This window comes from Amblyomma americanum, chromosome 2 (assembly GCF_052857255.1).
Source record: "Amblyomma americanum isolate KBUSLIRL-KWMA chromosome 2, ASM5285725v1, whole genome shotgun sequence".
Taxonomy (NCBI): Eukaryota; Metazoa; Arthropoda; class Arachnida; order Ixodida; family Ixodidae; genus Amblyomma; species Amblyomma americanum.
In genome coordinates this window covers 81623095-81640773 of record NC_135498.1, presented here as the reverse complement: position 1 = coordinate 81640773, position 17679 = coordinate 81623095, and the positions used below count along the sequence as shown (strand labels likewise).

The window sequence follows — 17679 nt, the reverse complement described above, 5'->3', positions numbered from 1 at the left end:
TGCAACACTTCCACTGGACCATCCCAGTGAACTTCCAGCTTGTTTTTTTTTGATGGCCGGAGGATCATCATGCGATCGCCCGCGGTGAAACCTCGAAGGCGCGTTTTTGTCATAATAAACCTTGGAGGACTCCTGGGCAGCTTTCATATTCCGGTTTACTATTTCCCTCGTGTTGTTAAGGCGGTAGAGTAGCTGAAGCACGTACTCAACCACTGTCTGGTTCTCTCCCGTCCCTTCCCACATTTCTCAGCATACGGAGGAGAGAGCGGAGGGCTCTTCCGTACACGAGTTCTGCTGGTGTAAACCCCGTAGCTTCGTGGGGGACTGTTCGTAAAGCGAAAAGTGTGGCCGGTAGACAATCCTCCCAGTCTGCTTTATGCTCATAACAAAGAGCGCGTAGCACCCGCTTCAGCACCGAATGCCATTTCTCTACACTATTGAACTGTGGATGGTACACCGAGCTGTGTAACAGTTTTATTCCGCATCTTTCTAGGAACGTGGTCGTCAAGGCGCTTGTAAAGACCGTCGCCTGATCGGCTTGGATTTCGTCCGGAGATCCTATTCTCGCGAACACTGACAAAAGGGCGTCAACTATTTCTGTGGAGCTAAAGTCCTTCAACGGAATTGCTTCGGGAAATTTGTGGCGGGACATAGCATAGTAAGCAAGTACTTATAGCCTGATTTCGTTTTAGGCAAAGGGTCTACTGTGTCTATTACAAGCCGGCGGAAGGGTTCCGAGATCAATGGAACAATTTTCAGTAGAGCCTTCTATGTCTTTCCCGGCTTGCCCACGCGCTGGCACGCATCGAATGATTTTACGTAGCGTTCGGCATCTTTGAAACAACCCGACCAATAATATTCTATTAATAACCGCTCCTTTGTTTTATTGATTCCTAGACATCCTGCCTAGCCATTTGCGTGGCAGAGACTCAGAATGTCCGCTCTGTATTTTTCGGGCACGACCAGCTGATCAAATGTTTTGCCTTTTCTGTCCTGGTAGTGTCGGTATAATAGGCCTCCCTTCTCATGCATCGTTATGTTGCGTCTCGCAATGTCCTCTTTAGCTGTAAGGTGCAGTCCTTCCAAAGTGGGATCCTGATTCTGTTCTTTTATTAGGGACTCCCTATTCACCTGCAGAAGGCGATCAAAACAACGTGATGTTGGAGATAAAACGGATCCTTCAGCGTTTTCTGATTCCTCTACCGACTTAGTGGTTGAAGTCCCTCGTCGCTCATTTGCTCGGTCAGCTGTCTGGCTTTCACTACTCGTTGGTTCCCTTCCCTCCTCATTTGTTTGCAACGATATGCTGGCTGGTGCGTCTCTGGCTACCTGAGGTTCGGGAATCTGACTTAGTTGAGATGTGAGCTGGCGAGTTTTCGACCTTGTAAAAGCTTGTATCACCCCGCTTCCGAGTTTCTGGCCTCTCTCGCGTAGCAATTGGCCTGATCGATTCGAGAAGAGGTAAGGATATTGAAGTGACACGGCCTTCGAAACTGCGGCCTCAGTGATTAGCTCTCCAAACGGTCCACAAATTTTCACTCTAGCTATGGGAAGGCATACACTGTGTTCTTCTACTGCCTGTTTGATCCACGAGACTTCTCCCGTAAAATCGTCCGCGGAAACGTAAGACGGATGGACAACGTCCATCGTCGCGGCGCTATCACGAAGCACTCTGCACGGTTTCCCGTTAACGTGCAGCTCGTGCAGGTATGGCTTAAGGAGCTCTATATTCTCGGCGTTATCCTCGACGCACGATAACACCAAACGTTGCTTTGTACACTTGGCTGCAAAGTGCCCGACACCATTGCAGTTGTAGCAACGAAATGGCTTACTAGCCTCAAACTCTTTTTTCGCGGCTTTGTCTGCTCCCTCTCTCTTCGCCTGTTCTTCACGCTTTTCTGGTGCTACCTTCGTTGCCTCTGATTGCTCCGAACTTCTAGCACTTCGCGTCTTTCTGCTAGGCCCTTTATCTCACATCGCGTTTCGAGCGTGTGACGCACCCTCTTCAGTGCTCAACCTTCTGCGCGAAACGTACTCCTCTGCTAGCTCAGCGGCCCTTTCAACTGTGTCGACTTTTTCCCTATCTTGAACCCACAGTTTCACCACTTGGGGAATGCTTCGGTAAAATTGCTCAAGGCAAAAACACTCGATGATTTTGTCTCGGCTTTCGTAAACCTCGGCTCCTTGTAGCCACTCTAGCAGATTCGTCTTTAGGCAATACAAGAAATTCGGATAGCCCTCGCTATCGTTTTTTGTGGTGCTCCTGAAGCGCTGTCGGAAAGCTTCGGCTGACAGCCGGTACCTTTTTAGCAGGCTGGCTTTGATTTTTTCGTAGTCAGCTGCGTCTTGTGGGCTAAGTCTCGCTATGACTTCAGCTACTTCACATGGCAAGAGTGTCAGAAGCCGTTGCGGCCATGTACTGCGAGCAAAGTTCTCCCTTTCGCAAGTTCTCTCAAAGTTTCCCGGGTACAATCCTATGTTCCATCCACTTTCATAGGGCTGCATGAATCTGTTCATTCTATATGATTGTATATCGCTTGCTCTTTCAGGAGACCCGGCTCTCGTACTGTCGCCTTTTTTTACGATTTTCGTTTTCAAGCTGCAATCGCTTTAGATTTCTTTCTTCTTTTCCAGTTTTCCACTTTTGCCGTTCCTTCACTTTTTCCCATTCCGCTTCCCTTTTTCTTTTTTCCTCCTGATCGGCTTTCTCTTTACGTGTTTTTTCTTCTCGTACCAAATTCCACGTATCTACCAGCTGATCGTCCTCTACGTGTTTTTGAATTGTCTTGTATATTTCAGGTTTTGTAATTTAGCTCTGCACTTCTGTAGACAGTTCCTCGCATAACAACAGCAAGTCCGGCTTTGACAATTTCATAAAGTCTATGACAACGCTTTCTCCGCTTTGGCAATGCTATCCTCAAAAATGTCGCGAGATTACTCTTCCTCAATTGGCATACACTTCCCAGTTATTCTCGATTAGTCTCTCAAAATCTGAAGCCTGGCGAATCCTATAGCAAAATGCCGAAACGCTTACCGGTTGAGAAAGCACGATATCGCACGGTCCATTTCAGCTGCTGCCAACGAGTTGCTAGAGATGAGGGGTTCTTGAGTGAGCTGACTCTTTCAGCGCCGCAGGTCCCTTCTACGAATGACGTTGTCGGACTTGGTTATGAAGGAAACTGTACAGGGGGTTTATTTACATTATTTACAAAATTTAGGAACCCATTGGAGGGTGATGGGGGAAGGTCGGAGGATCTGAGGATGATCGAGGATTCCTTCCTCACGGCACTCCTCTTCCGGTTTTAAAATGGACGGGTCCCTATGATTCCCCAGGTTCGAGGAGGTATTCGCCAGGTTGGGCGTAGCCTAAATTGCGCTGTCCTACACACACACACACCACTTCACATAGGGACACGCCCCCTCACATGTCTCGCCGTAGAGAGAGAGGGTGCCGCTGGACCATCGCCCCCTCAGAGAGAGCGTTGTCTTCGCGTCCGAACAAGAGTTCTCACGCTGTCAAGCCGGACACGTCTTCCGGGAAGTCCGAATGGGCGAGGCGCCGGTGAGCCGGCACAGTAGAATGCGTTAGCCACCCCTGCTCGGGTCGGCGGTCACTAACTGCTTCCGTAGCAATGTTGTTTACAAACGGCGGCAGAGTCGTCCGTCTCGAATCCAGTAACCCAAGCGGGACAGGCCGTCGGAACCAAGATGCCTATCACCGTGCAGGGACCCCGGCTGCAGGTGTCCCGGGCCGACTGCGCAGCTAACCCAGACGGGCTGTCGCCAGAATCCTTACACTATGTAGGAAACCTGAAGCAATAGAACACGTGTTTCTGGATTGTTGGGATCCAATCTTTTCCTGGGATGTTCTTCGAAGAACTCTAAAAAAAGAATTTACCCATACATTCACACGGTATAAGATTTTTGCCGGTCCATAACACGAACGGAATTCCATTCGATGCGATAATGCTCCTGGGCATCCACAGCTTGTGGAAAACAAGGATTCAGTTCAACAATTCAGATATTGAAGTCCGTCCCGTGCGTGACCATTTCATAGAAAGTGTTGTCCGTTTCAGGGAACTGTACCGGGCACTCCTCGAACCACCAGAGTGGATTGATGTACTAGACGGAAGTACTTTGGTTTTGGGCTGGTTGTGCATAGCTTTTTGAAGATGTCAGGACGGCGCGAAAGCAACAAGGACCAAAGAGGCACACGAACACAACAGGACAGGCGCCTTGACGCGTGTACATGACGGGTGGACACAGTTGAACAAATTTTAACATGTCGTGTCAGCCAAAGATTCACTGACGTGTTTTATCTGTTGCCTTTCATGTTTGGATATCAAAGACGGCAATAAAGAAAGAAAGCCCGGCTAGCTCAGTCGGTACATGATGAAACTCTTAATCTCAGGGTCGTGGATTCGAGCCCCACGTTGGGCGCTTCCTTTCTCTTTTTTTTTTTTGCTCTGCATCCCATATTCATTCTGTCTGATTTTAAGGGAAGCCTTTGTTCCACAATGTTATCTGGTTCTGCATGCCAAAGCGCCTATGACGGCAAAACAAGCTATTTTTTGTGTCCATTCTAGCTGGCCTATTTCTATCATGCGATACAGCGCGAATAAAGACGGGGACGAAGCGAGACAAGACACCACAGACACCACAGGCCCCGGAGGAAGCTAGGAAATCGTCGCCCGGCTAGCTCAGTCGGTAGAGCATGAGACTCTTAGTCTCAGGGTCGTGGGTTCGAGCCCCACGTTGGGCGCTTCTTTTCTTTTGCTCTGCATCCCATATTCACTGTCTCATTTTAAGGGAAGCCTTTGTTTCCCCAATGTTATCTGGTTCTGCATGCCAAAGCGCCTATGACGGCAAAACAAGCTGTCTTATGTACATAGTGTTTTGTGTGTCTTTTGTTGAATGTTTTTTTTTGGTTAAATGTTATGAGCCAAAGCCAGGCAATAAAGAAAAAAAAACAAGCTGTTCCTTGTGTCCACTCTGGCTGTCCTATCTCTATGTGGCCCCGGAGGAAGCCGGAAATCGTCGCCCGGCTAGCTCAGTCGGTAGAGCATGAGACTCTTAATCTCAGGGTCGTGGGTTCGAGCCCCACGTTGGGCGCTTCTTTTTTTTGCTCGGCATCCAATATTTGGCCTGGTTTTAAGGGAAGCCCTTGTTTTTTCTTTATTGCCTGGCTTTGACCCATAACATTTACACAAAAAACACTCAACAAAAAACACACAAAACGCTATGTACATACGACACTGTCGTGGTCAGCCATCATGAGTCCGGCTTCGTCATACTAAAATTCACGAAGCATACAGAGCGGCTCTAGCCCCGAGAGCCACTCGGGAGGCTCCGCAGCTGCTTTCTGGATGGCCAGAAAGCAGTCCATTCTTTCCCGAAAATAAATTCGGGCAGGTCGTGCGTCTTTGATCTCATAATGCTCTTGGGCCTCCACAGTATAGGGAAGCCCTTGTTCCACAATGTAATCTGGTGCTGCGTGCCAAAGCGCCTATGACGACAAAACAAGCTGTTCTTTCCACTGTAGCTGGCCTATGTCTATGTGGCCCGGGAGGAAGCGGGGAACTCGTCGCCCGGCTAGCTCAGTCGGTAGAGCATGAGACTCTTAATCTCAGGGTCGTGGGTTCGAGCCCCACGTTGGGCGCTTCTTTTTTTTTTCGCTCGACATCCAATATTCGGCCTGATTTTAAGGGAAGCCCTTGTTCCACAATGTTATCTGGTGCTGCGTGCCAAAGCGCCTATGACGGCAAAACAAGCTGTTCTTTCCACTCTAGCTGGCCTATCTCTATGTGGCTTTGGAGGAAGCGGGGAACTCGTCGCCCGGCTAGCACAGTCATTCTACTGCCGGCTACCGTTCGGTGCGGATGCAGAATCATGAGCTCCGGCGGAGCGGCGATAGCGGCCCTTGCTGGCCGCGGAAACAGGTTTGCTGCCGACGCATATAACGACTACGACATTGTTTTGCCTACTCTGCCAACCGGACGTGTTCTTAACACGGTGTTTCTGCACGATCACGTGCGAGCGAGGCCCTACAGGGTGGAAGATTTTGGGACGCCCTCGCCAACGCTGGTGCGTTCCTCGAAGTCGTGGCGTTGGGGGCGTATCAGATTAATCATGTGTGGGCGGTGACGCTCAGCAGTGCTGAAGCCACGAAAAAACTTGCTGCGTTCAAGAAGCTACAAGTGAAAGGACGCTGGTGCATCATTTTCGACCCGGAGGATCAGCAGGTAAAGCTGCGCCTGGATTGGATGCTGCACGGCGTGGCTGATCGGCGTTCGGAAACGGGACGGAGGTGACGCGGGAGCGTTGGCGCGTCCAGGGGATGAAGGAGAAAGGCTCAACTACCAGGACCGTGCTACTCAAGTTGAAGCCGGGAATGAATGTGGATGATTTGCCACACCAGTTGCAAGTATCCGGTGAGCTGGCCCTCGTGGTTTTGCCCGGGCGACCGATGCAGTGCCTGCGTTGTCACGGCACAGGTCACGTTCGCCGCGACTCCAAGGTGCCCAGGTGTTCCCAGTGCAGGCGCTATGGACACGCGGACGCGGAATGCGTCCGTACCTACGCGTCGGCGAGCGGGCTCGGAAAGGCGAACGACACCGCGGAACTCATGGACGTCGCCGAGGCGGAGGAAGCAGCGACTGGTACGGACGAGGCGGGCAAGTCGGCTTCAGCGCTTGCCACGTGTGTGAACTCCACGGATAGCACCAAGGCGACCGACGAACCAGCGAGCCGACAGCAGACTCCCTCGGCTTAGCTAACGAGACGTCAAGGAACGGGGTGTGTCCACCAGAGCCCGAGGCCGTTGAGGCATAAGAGCCGAACGAGGACAACCACGAGAAGAGCGGCGCCCGTACAACTAGCGTCACGCCCCCCGTCACCACCCCGGCGAAGCGACCCCACGACCAGACCAGCCCCGAAGGCGACAAGGTGGTAGCGCCCGGCATCGAGGAACCCCCTTCAAAGACGGCTCAAGCCCGGCGTCCGAAGTTCCGGCCGCGCACAAACTTTTCAGATGAAAAGTGGGCCGGCGACAGGGTACAGTCGTCAGCACGTCTGTCTAGAGCGCTCGAAGGGCCGCTTTTTCTGCAAGCGCGACGCCTACCGATAACACTCGGTTCGAGATACCTGCATGTGAGCATGCGCCGTTTACATTGATTACATTGCCTGCTGCTTTATCGCCGTTTCGGTTCAGAGCCGCGATCGCCAACGATCACCGGTGAAGGCGCTGCAAGCCGCAAGCACACCGCTCGTGACACCGTCGGAGGCGGGCGCTTTTTTTCGGAGCTCCAGCGACTACGTCTGAAGCTAACTGGTGTTTGCGCTTGTACATGCTGTCGGGCAGTAGTTTTAAACCGAGTTAAGGGTAGAAAGGCTAGCGGAAGTGTGTGTGCCGAAGGTTTTTGCGTAGAAATTTTGGAAGGCTTTTACCTTGCGTATTGCTGAAAGTTTTTGGTGTAGGATTTTTGGCGGGCGTTTACGTTGCGTAGTGCCGAAGGTTTTTGTGTAGGAATTTTGGTTGGCTTTTACGTTGTGTAGTGCCGAAGGTTTTTTGTGTAGGAATTTTGGCGGGCTTTTACGTTGCGCAGTGCCGAAGGTTTTTGTGCAGGAGTTTTAGCGGGCTCTTACGTTGACTAGTGCCGAAGGTTTCTTCTGTAGGAATTTTGGCGGGCTTTTACGTTGCGTAGTGCCGAAGTTTTGTGTAATATTCTTGGCGGGTTTTTACGCGTAGGAATTTTGGCGGGCTTTCACAAGGCGTAGTCGGCCGGACGATGGGTCGGCAAGCTAGGAAAGTTGAGGACGAGGACGGGGAGTTAGTACAGTGCCAGGAGTGCGACCGTTGGTGTTACTTAGATGAGACAGGGTTCGGGAGCTTAGCCGAGGCGGATGAGGCTAGCTTCGTGTGTAAGATGTGCAAGCGGTTTGGGGACGCCGTTCATGCGTTAAAAGGGGAATGGGAAGCTGGGTTTAATGCACTTAATGCGGACAGGCAGGTCGAACGAGAGGCACGGATTAAGCTGGAAGCTCAGGTCGCCGATTTGATTAAAAAGGAGGAGAATAATGCCGCCCTGTTGAAGCGAATGGTGGGCGAGATTAAAGAGGAGCGGGAAAAGCGGACCCAGCTAGAAAAACAGGTTGAAGCGCTCAGGTCGCGGCCGGCTGGGCACCCCAGTTCGGAGAAGTGTCAGGTGGGGGACGAGGCTCGTCGATCGTACAGTGCTGTAGTGCAGCGAGCATTGAGTGAGAAAAATGAGAACGAAATGAAAAAGGTTAAAGCGGGCATGGAAACTCTCGACAATAGCGTACAGAGGCAGGAGAGTCAGCTAGAGCGATCCGGAGGCCAACAGATGGAATTAGGAAGCGAACGTTTGGGGCGCAGGAGAGTTCTGGTGGTCAGGGACTCGAATGTAGCGGGGTTGAGGGAGGCGTTCTGACGGCAGTGAAGGCAGACAGGCGGGTGCAGGTAGAGGATCAGTCGGGAAAGTGCATGGTGGATGCAATGGCCAGAGCCCGGGAGGTGGTGGTTGGCAGCATGGATGGCGAACACCTTGTGGTCATCCATGCTGGTCTCAATGATGTACTGCAGGGGAGGAGCCAGAATCTTGAGACGCAGTTGGAGGTGGGGATGCGTAGGCTTAGAGAGGCCTCTGAGAGTGTGCATGTGACCATATGCACAATCCCAGAGGTCCAGAGGCAGGCTCGCGAAACGGAAAGGAGGGTCGTGGAGACTAGTCGGGTAATTAGGCTATTGAGTCGACGACTAAGATACGAGGTGATGGAGGTCAACAGGGAAGTGTACGAGGTTAGGCCCCACCCTTTTGCACAGGATGGCATCCACTACGGTGGTGCCACTGGCAAGAAGGGGGGTAGTAGGATAGGTCGCCAGGCAACAGCTTTTTTGGGGGGACCCAGAGCTCTGAAGGAACCAGTGTAGAGAAGGAAGAATTAAGATCAAACGGACAATGGAACCATAGGGGAAGAAAGAGACGCAAGCGCCAGGGCCAAGTTAATTCAGATATAGGTTTCATTAATATGCAAGGTGGCAGGAATAGACTGAAATGGGAGGAAATAGAAGAACAGTTAAGACAGGAGGAATTAATGGTATATGGTTTAGCGGAAACACATCTTAGAGACATGGAGCAACCACCCTGTAACCCAGACTACGCATGGGAATATTGCAATAGAACAGAGGGCAGCAGAAAGAGAGGTGGAATTGGGGCATTCATTCATAAAAGTATGAATTTTCAAAGGGTTAGACTGGGATGCAGGGAACATTTATGGCTAAAAGGAACACTGGCAGGCAAGCAAACACTCCTTGGCTTTGTGTACCTGTGGACAGGGGTTAATGCCAAAGAGGAAAACAGGAAAATGTTAGAATGTATTGCAAGCGACATTGATGAGCTAGGAGGACAGGGCGAGATAATTATATTAGGCGACATGAATGCACACATAGAAGACCTGGATGGGTACACGGATTCGACAGGAAGCATGCTGCAGGACATGTGTGACAGGCATGATTTAGTTGTATGCAACAGCATCGAGAAGTGTGAAGGGCTCATAACATGGGAGGCGGGGAGTCTGCACTCGACGATAGATTATGCACTAATGTCACATAGGATGTATAACATATTAGGGGTAATGAGCATAGATGAAGATGGTTCCAGAAGTCTAGGTAGTGACCACAAGCGTATCAAGTTGAGCTTCAGAAGAAAAAGCAATGTAGGACTGAAGCAAGATAAACAATCAGGGGGAAATTTTTACTCAGAAAAGCAATTGGAAGTAGCAGCCAAACAAATCGAGAAAGTAATTTTTGAGGATAGTGAAACAGAATGGACTTATACCAAAAGGGAAAAGATGCAAACCCAAGAGTTGGTGGGATGAGGAGGTCAAGAGGGCAATAGAAAAGCGCAAGGAAGCATCCAGGGAACACAGATATTCCAAGAAGAGGGGGGAACCAAATCCCGAAGTAGACAGAAAATGGGATACCTTCATAAAGTGTAGAAGGGACGCATCCTATTTGATTAATGAGAAAATTAGAAGAAAGGGTGCCCAATGGATGTCAAAAGTAAATAAAAAGGATAGAAAAGCAGCCCAAAAATTCTGGAAACAACTAAATGCAATGAGTGATAAAACTAGGCTAGAACAAAGGTTTATTGTTACAGATGAGGGTATTCGACTAGAAGGGGATGAAGCAATAAAACACATAGGAACAAGGATGACGGAAAAATTTTCAGCAAAGCGCGTGGTACATAATTTATCGAAGGAGGATAGACCGGTTACAGCAATAGCTTCACTTGAGCAAGGAGAGTGGGAAAGGGCAGAGAAGAAGGTTCCTAGTGGCACATCAATAGGACCAGATGGTATCCCGATTATGTTGATAAAGAAGTTAGGACCAAAATCCAAGCAAACATTAATACAGGTAGTGAACAAAATGATAGTGGATGAGAAAGTCCCCGATGAATGGCGATTAAGTAGAATGAACATGATATATAAGGGAAAGGGGGACAAAGCAGACGTAAGTAACTATCGCCCCATAACCGTGACATCTGTGGTTTACAGGGTGGTGATGCAAATTATGAAGGATAGACTGCAGGCTTGGGTGGAGAACGAGGGGGTGTTAGGGGAACTACAGAATGGGTTCCGAAAACAAAGGAGGTTGGAGGACAATCTATTTTAATTGACGCAGTGTATAGAAATTGCGGAAAAGGAACATAGGCCCTTATTGCTAGCATTTCTGGATATTAGGGGAGCCTATGACAACGTTACTCAGGAGCATTTGTGGGACATATTGGGCACATTGGATGTGGAAAATGGAGTAATTAATCTTTTAAAAGATATATATAGAGGTAACAGAGTGCTCATAAAATGGGAAAAAAATGTATCAGGGCCTGTAGAGATACAGCGGGGGCTTTGACAAGGATATCCTCTGTCCCCTTTGTTGTTCATGTTGTACCTGCAAGGTTTGGAGGCCAAGCTAGAGGGGAGCGGACTAGGCTTCAACCTATCTTTTTTCAAGCAAGGGGAATTGATTAAACAGACATTACCGGGACTAATATATGCGGACGATATAGTGATAATGGCTGACAACAAGGAAGACCTGCAGAAGTTTTTAGACATATGCAGTACAGAGGGAGATAGATTAGGTTTCAAGTATAGTAAGGAAAAATCTGCAGTCATGATATTTAATGAAGAGGGCGGCGAGCATAGAATACAGGAGTTCGTGCTAAAAGTAGTGAATGAGTACAAGTATCTTGGGGTGTGGATAAATAACAGTGTTGAGTATCTGACAGAGCATGAAAAATATGTAATGAATAAAGCTAGTAGGAATGCAGCTGTCATGAAAAATAGGGCACTGTGGAATTACAATAGGTATGAGGTGGTAAGAGGGATCTGGAAAGGGGTGATGGTCTCTAGCCTGACCTTCGGAAATGCGGTCCTGTGTATGAGGCCAGATGTTCAAGCAAGGCTGGAAATTAGGCAACGGGGAGTAGGGAGGTTAGCTTTGGGAGCACATGGCAATACACCAAATCAGGGAGTACAGGGTGATATGGGATGGGCGTCTTTCGAAAGCAGAGAGGCTAGCAGTAAGATAGCATTTGAGGAACGATTGAGAAGGATGGAGGAAAAGCGGTGGGCTAGGAAAGTTTTCAGATACCTGTATATAAAGAATGTTGACACGAAATGGAGAAAGCGAACTAGAAAATTGACAAGCAAATATCTGGACAGCAGTAAGGGGGCAAATCAGCAATTATCGCTTAAGAAAAAGGTTAAAGGAACAGAGAGAGCTTTGTGGAAAACAGGGATGCTGACGAAATCGGCACTGGAAACATACCGGACCTTTAAACAGGAAATTGTCAAAGAAAAAATCTATGATAATTGTAGGGGAAGTTCTTTGTTGTTTGAGGCCAGGACTGGAGTTTTGCGGACTAAGACGTATAGAGTCAGGTACCAGGAGATAGACACTTTGTGCATTGCGTGCGGAGAGGAGGAGGAAACAGCTGAACACTTGATACTTTTCTGTAAAGGGCTTCAGCCAAAAGTGGAAGGCAGCGGGGCTGACTTACCCAAGGCATTGGGGTTTAGGGATAGTGAAGGGAAAGTGGATTTTAAGAGGTTAGAAGTAACCAAGCGAAGGTTATCTGATTGGTGGCTAAAAGCAAGACAGGAGTAAAATTTCACAAGACATGGCTAGGTGGCTTGAGCCACCGCCCGATGTAAAGGGTTCAGCCGTATCCATCCATCCATCCATGCACTGCCCCGTTTCAAAGGGGATGCTCCTACCTTCCATCCATCCATCCAGCGAGGTCGAGATAACACGTCTCGGAAACTTTTTCATGCTCGAACTTTGACACACATCATTTTCTTTGTCAATACATGCGCGCTTTACGATGCGCAAACGCATTACTGCTCACTTGCAGTAGCTAGCAATGCATTTAAAAGCCATGTGCGGTTTCGAAAATGCTGCACATGGGTTTCAACGATGGCTCCGTGCTTGACGCTGCAGGAAAGGAAAGCCATCTGCCTAATGGGACGAACGATGTCTCAGAGGCATATGTGCAGCAACAGGGCGCCCGATGGCAACAGTGAACAGAGTCCTGCAGGCCTATTACAGAGGAGGTCGTCTTGCTGATGCCGTCCGAAATCGACATCCAAGCAGGCCCACGGATGAAGGAGACCGATGGATAGTGGCAGCCGCAGGTGCGACCCCTTTCTCAGGGCCCGCGAAATTCGGGATGAACTTCAGCTGGGGCATTTTTCCACGGACACCATCCTACGCAGGCTTCACGAAGCAGGTATACAGAACAGAGTCGCTGCGCAGAAGACATACCTTCAAGCATCGCATAAGCAACAGCGCCTCGGGTTTGCTTCGGTTGTGGAAGAATGGACGCTCGAAAACTGGAGGGCTGTGGTTTTTAGTGACGAAGCTACATTCTGCACCCGCTGGGACCAGTTAACAACGGGTGTGGCGCCCAGTAAGACATTCGTAAGACATTTTCTTATTGTAGCTAGACTTAGTCCGTAATGACCGCAATGATTAAGAATGGTAAACGCGCAGAAATATAAGTGGGTAGGATATTCATAGGCTGTAAAAAACCAGTGCACTTTTCCGCTCTAGCACTGCTTCTTAACGTTAAGGGTTCTTTAATTACTGCTTTAATCCACTACGTTGCAGGTATGGCGAGGACTTTGTGTTGAATGTGCGGTCCAGAGGCCGCACGTCAGTCAACGTCTGGGGAGCAATAAGCTACAGAGGACTTGGGCACCTGCATAGAATCGAAGGAAGAATGACAGCTGCTTCCTAAGTGGACATAATACAGGCGGTCTTTGTCCCCTATGTGCTGGATGGGCCGTTCCCGGATGGATTCTTCCATTTCTAGCAAGATGGAGCTTCCGTCCACACTGCAAATGTTGTTAAAGATTTTTTGCATAGCCTCGGTATTTATCCTTTGGATTGGCCGGCAAAGAGTCCAGATTTAAACATGATAGAAAATGTATGGGGGTTAATGAAAAAAAAAAGGCTTTCGCGACAGTCCGGCCTCACTACCGTGAAATCTGATCAGCTATGGGAGGCTATTCAAGGAGAGTGGGATCGTCTTCAGAGAGATCCGACTGTAGCAGAACCACATTATGACTCGCTCCCAAAAAGGATTTTAAGTGTGAAGCAGTCTGGAGGAGCCGTAACTCCCTACTAGGAGCCACGGACTTTTTCTTCTAGGGTAACAAGTGCTGCCTGCAACTTTCTTAGGAAAGCGTCTTACGAGATATTGTAGTCGTTTTTTTTTGTTTTTCGAGCACGTTCACGCATGTATATAGCTTTATTACAGCGATCTGAATATTTGCACGTTCTGGGCGATGGTATCTCTGAGCGTGAAAGTCAATCGGAGTGATCACAGTGTCTAATTCCTATAGCTGTTCGGCTTATTTAATGATCATGCTCAAGAGCACAGTCTGCGACATCCACAATATCCACCCACTTGCGACAACGACAAATTGCCAACCTCTGTTTGAAAGTGAACTCGCGAACAACAATGATAAATATGGAACGAAACTGCTGCGCGTCAAAGTTCCAGCATGAAAGCATTTTTCCCTGACGTGTTATCTCGACTTTGCTATTGCGGCCAGCAGCGGCTTCAGCGGTGATCGTTGGTGATCGCGGCTGTGAACCGGTATGGCGATAAAGCAGCAGGCAGTGTAATTAGGGTGGCGGTGCATGCTCAGATGCAGGGTATCTCGAACCGGGTGTTATCGGTAGGCGTCGCGCGTGCAGAAAACGCGGCCCTTTCGAGCGCTCTAGACATACGTGCTGATGACTGTACTCCTCGACCAAGCCGATGCTCTTCCGCCGGGTGATACCGGCGGCAACAGTGGCGTCTAGATGCGCGCTAGATGTGGGAGGTAAGCACCATGCTGCTAGGTCCTTCCTCTTGCGTAAAAATGGCTACCGCCTCCGCCTTTAAACTCGCTACATTAAATATCAGGGGCCTGGCGACCAGGAAAAAACAAGGTCAGCTGTACCGACTTATTACGGAGCGCGAGGTAGATGTATTGGCCGTATAGGAGACGAAAGTGGACGGCAACGAAGGAACCGACAGCATGGTGCGACGTTTCACGACTAGATTTTTTGCTGCCGTCAGTCATGCAGTGGGGACATCTGCTGGTTGCGTGCTCTTTGTAAAGAAGATACCGGGGCTAGAGGTGCAGGCTTATTTTTCGTGAGTGTACGGCCGGTGTATTCTCCTTGATTTTTCTCTGAACAGCAATGAGTGGCGCATTGTTACCGTGTATGCGCCGAATGTGGTTGAGGAAAGAGTTGCTTTTTTCCAAAGACTCCAAGAGCGCGTTCGCACGGAGAGGCAGCTCATCGTCTTAGGCGACTTTAATTGTGTCCTTAATGCGCGCGATAAGTCAAGCATCCGGGGGTTTCGTGACAGGAGCACTGAAGTGTTGATCACAATTATTGATAACGGAAACCTCGAAGATGTGGCTGAATGTCTTGAGGGTGCGCGGGCAGTGAAGTTCACCCATTTTCAGGGCTCAGGCCATGCACGGTTTGATCGCATTTACGCGTCAGTTGACCTTGCCCCTGAATGCAGCCATTATGAAGTTGTGGGAGTGTCCTTCTCAGACCACTGTTTAGTTGAGTGCTGCCTGGGAAGCGTGAAGCGAAGCAAGGCATTTTCATGGGAAATGTGGAAGCTAAACAACACGCTTCTTCGCGACGATGTCTACTACCGAGCAGTAAAGGATGAAATAGGAAAAATAAACCCGTGCAAGAACCTGAAGATTTGGCAACAGTGGGAGCTAAGCAAAGAATCTTTAAAAATCAAAGCAATAGAAAGGTCCACTTGTATCCGGTATAAGGAAAAACAAGACGAAGCTGAGTTAAGGGCACTACTGCAAACGTTGCTGAAGCAGGAATGCAAGGCGCCTGGGGCGCCTGGGAAATGGATTGAAGATGTCAGGAAAACCAAGCAAAAGATAGAACTCATGGAAGAACGGCGTTATCGCGGAGCACTGGTGAGGGCGAGGGCGGAAGACACAGCTGCTGGCGAAGCGCCATCAAAACGTGCTCTCGGTCTAGAAAAAGCCCACGCTGAAAGGAATCACATCGATAAAATAGAAAGGGGGGGGGGGGGGTATCTTATCAGCAGACACTGACCACATCAAAGCATCCTTTAAAGAATTCTACGAGAGGCTTTTTTCATGGCATCCTGTATACGCAGTCAGAATTAGCATCAGTTTCTTGGTGCAATGACACGACTGGACGAAGAAAGGAAAAAGAAAATGGAACTAGCAATAACTCAAAACTAAGTAGAGCACGCGATAGATTAATTAAACCTCGGAACATCACCAGGACCAGATGGAGTCAGTGTGGCATTTTACAAACAATTTAATCATGAAATCGCCCCAGTTCTGTGTACAATGTTTAATAAAGCGTATAGAATAAACGCTTTGCCTCCGTCTTTTGGGGCTTCCCGTACAGTACTCATACCTAAAACTGATGATATAGAGAAATTACAATCTGTTACCGCATATCAACCGATAGCACTCACTAATGAGGACTACAAAATTTTTATGAAGGTATTGGCGCGAAGAGTGCAGACAGTGATATTGGATATTGTTGGATCCCACCAGACATGTGGAATAAAAGGGCGCTCGATTTTTTCCAACATTCACAAAGCGGGCACTGTACTTGAAAGTTGCGATGACATTAATGGGCGTGTGGCCATGCTTCAGATTGATCTCGAAAAGGCTTTTGATTGTGTTTCTCATGAAATCTTGTTTTCCGTTTTCGACCATGTGAACGTTGGTTCAGTTATCCGTGAGGGTGTAGCCCTGACGTATCGGAACTGCACGACAAGATAGATCGTTAACAAGTGTCTGGGGGCCCCCATTAGTGTGCAGCGTTTGGTCCGTCAGGCTGCCCCCTCAGCCCTCTCTTATTTTGTATTTATATCGAAACGCTGTGTAGGAAAATAATAGAAAACAATAGTATTATTGGCTTTCGGTTACAAGCAGCTGAAGTTGAGCAGCTGGCGTATGCTGACAACGTTGCTGTATTCATGGTTGATCAGGGGAGCATAAGCGAAGCTGTCGGGTGTGTACGCGAGTTAAGCGAAGTCACCGGTAGCGGGGTTAACTGGTCCAAATGCCTCGGACTCTGGCATGGATGGTGGCCATCCCACCCGGATCATTTCGCCAACGTACCGTGGGTGTCGACCCCGGGCAAGTATTATGGCGTTCCGCTCGATGCTTATCGCGAAAGCGAGGAGTATTGCAAAGAGCGAACAAAATAAGCACGTGACAGAGCTGGAAAATGGAAAGGCACCAATCTCTCAATTTTCGCCAGAGCTACACTCTGCAACCTTTTTTTTATTAGCGAGCTCTGGCATTTGATGCAGGTTTTGCATTGCTCTCGGGTGCACATTCAGAAGTTACACCGGATTTTTGCCGTCTTCATATGCGCTAGCGAATGGGAACGTTGTAACCGAACGAACCTGTTCCGGCGGGTAAAAGACGGGGGCTGGTGCTAGGGCACCTCTTTTTAAGGCAGCTGGTGAACCGTTTTTTGTTTTTTCGCGACGTCTCAGACCCGTTCTTGCACACCGTGTGCCAGGTGAGGCTGCGGCGATTGCTGCCCGAGTTTGTTGTTTCCACAGAAGAGCTCTCGGGTGGAATTTTTGGTTACTACAAAAAGATTGTAGCAAGTGTTAGGTTTCTTTCAGCATGTTTTTCCAGCGATTATTTGTATAAAACTAAACGGAAAAAGTTGTACCATGATCTTTGTGATATTGTTTTCCCAGAGCCTATGTACGGGGCCTTGTACAGTGGAGGTCCTGGAGCTGATGTTTTAAAAAGGGTAAAGAAAATGCAGGTGCCACCAGGAGTAAAGACCTTCTTTTTTAATTTACACACCGGGACACTCCCAGTTAAAAAGTTTTTGGAAGGAAAGGATTTCTTTTTACCGTGGGGATCGAACTGCTTAATTTGTAAACAGCCCGAAACAATAGACCATGTTTTTTTGCATTGCTGGGAAGGGGTTTATTTTTGGGATGTGTTACAAAGGACAATAAAGAAAGAGCTACCACTTGACGCGCAGGGAATTCGATATTTAAGCACTGATAATGAGGATGGGGTACCATTTGATCTCATAATGATCTT

The 17679-nt window shown here is 48.8% G+C and overlaps 1 protein-coding gene and 3 non-coding genes across 5 annotated transcripts in view; 3 read left to right on the top strand and 1 right to left on the bottom strand.

The window, feature by feature from the left end:
* The window catches only part of LOC144121526 (monocarboxylate transporter 5-like), a 171365-nt gene that overhangs the window by 93178 nt on the left and 60508 nt on the right, over window positions 1–17679 (bottom strand). The window lies entirely within an intron of this gene.
* On the top strand, window positions 4690–4762 carry TRNAK-CUU (transfer RNA lysine (anticodon CUU)). The gene has a single exon. It is a non-coding gene; the product is annotated as a tRNA-Lys (tRNA).
* TRNAK-CUU (transfer RNA lysine (anticodon CUU)) lies at window positions 5040–5112 on the top strand. The gene has a single exon. It is a non-coding gene; the product is annotated as a tRNA-Lys (tRNA).
* Window positions 5587–5659, top strand: TRNAK-CUU (transfer RNA lysine (anticodon CUU)). The gene has a single exon. It is a non-coding gene; the product is annotated as a tRNA-Lys (tRNA).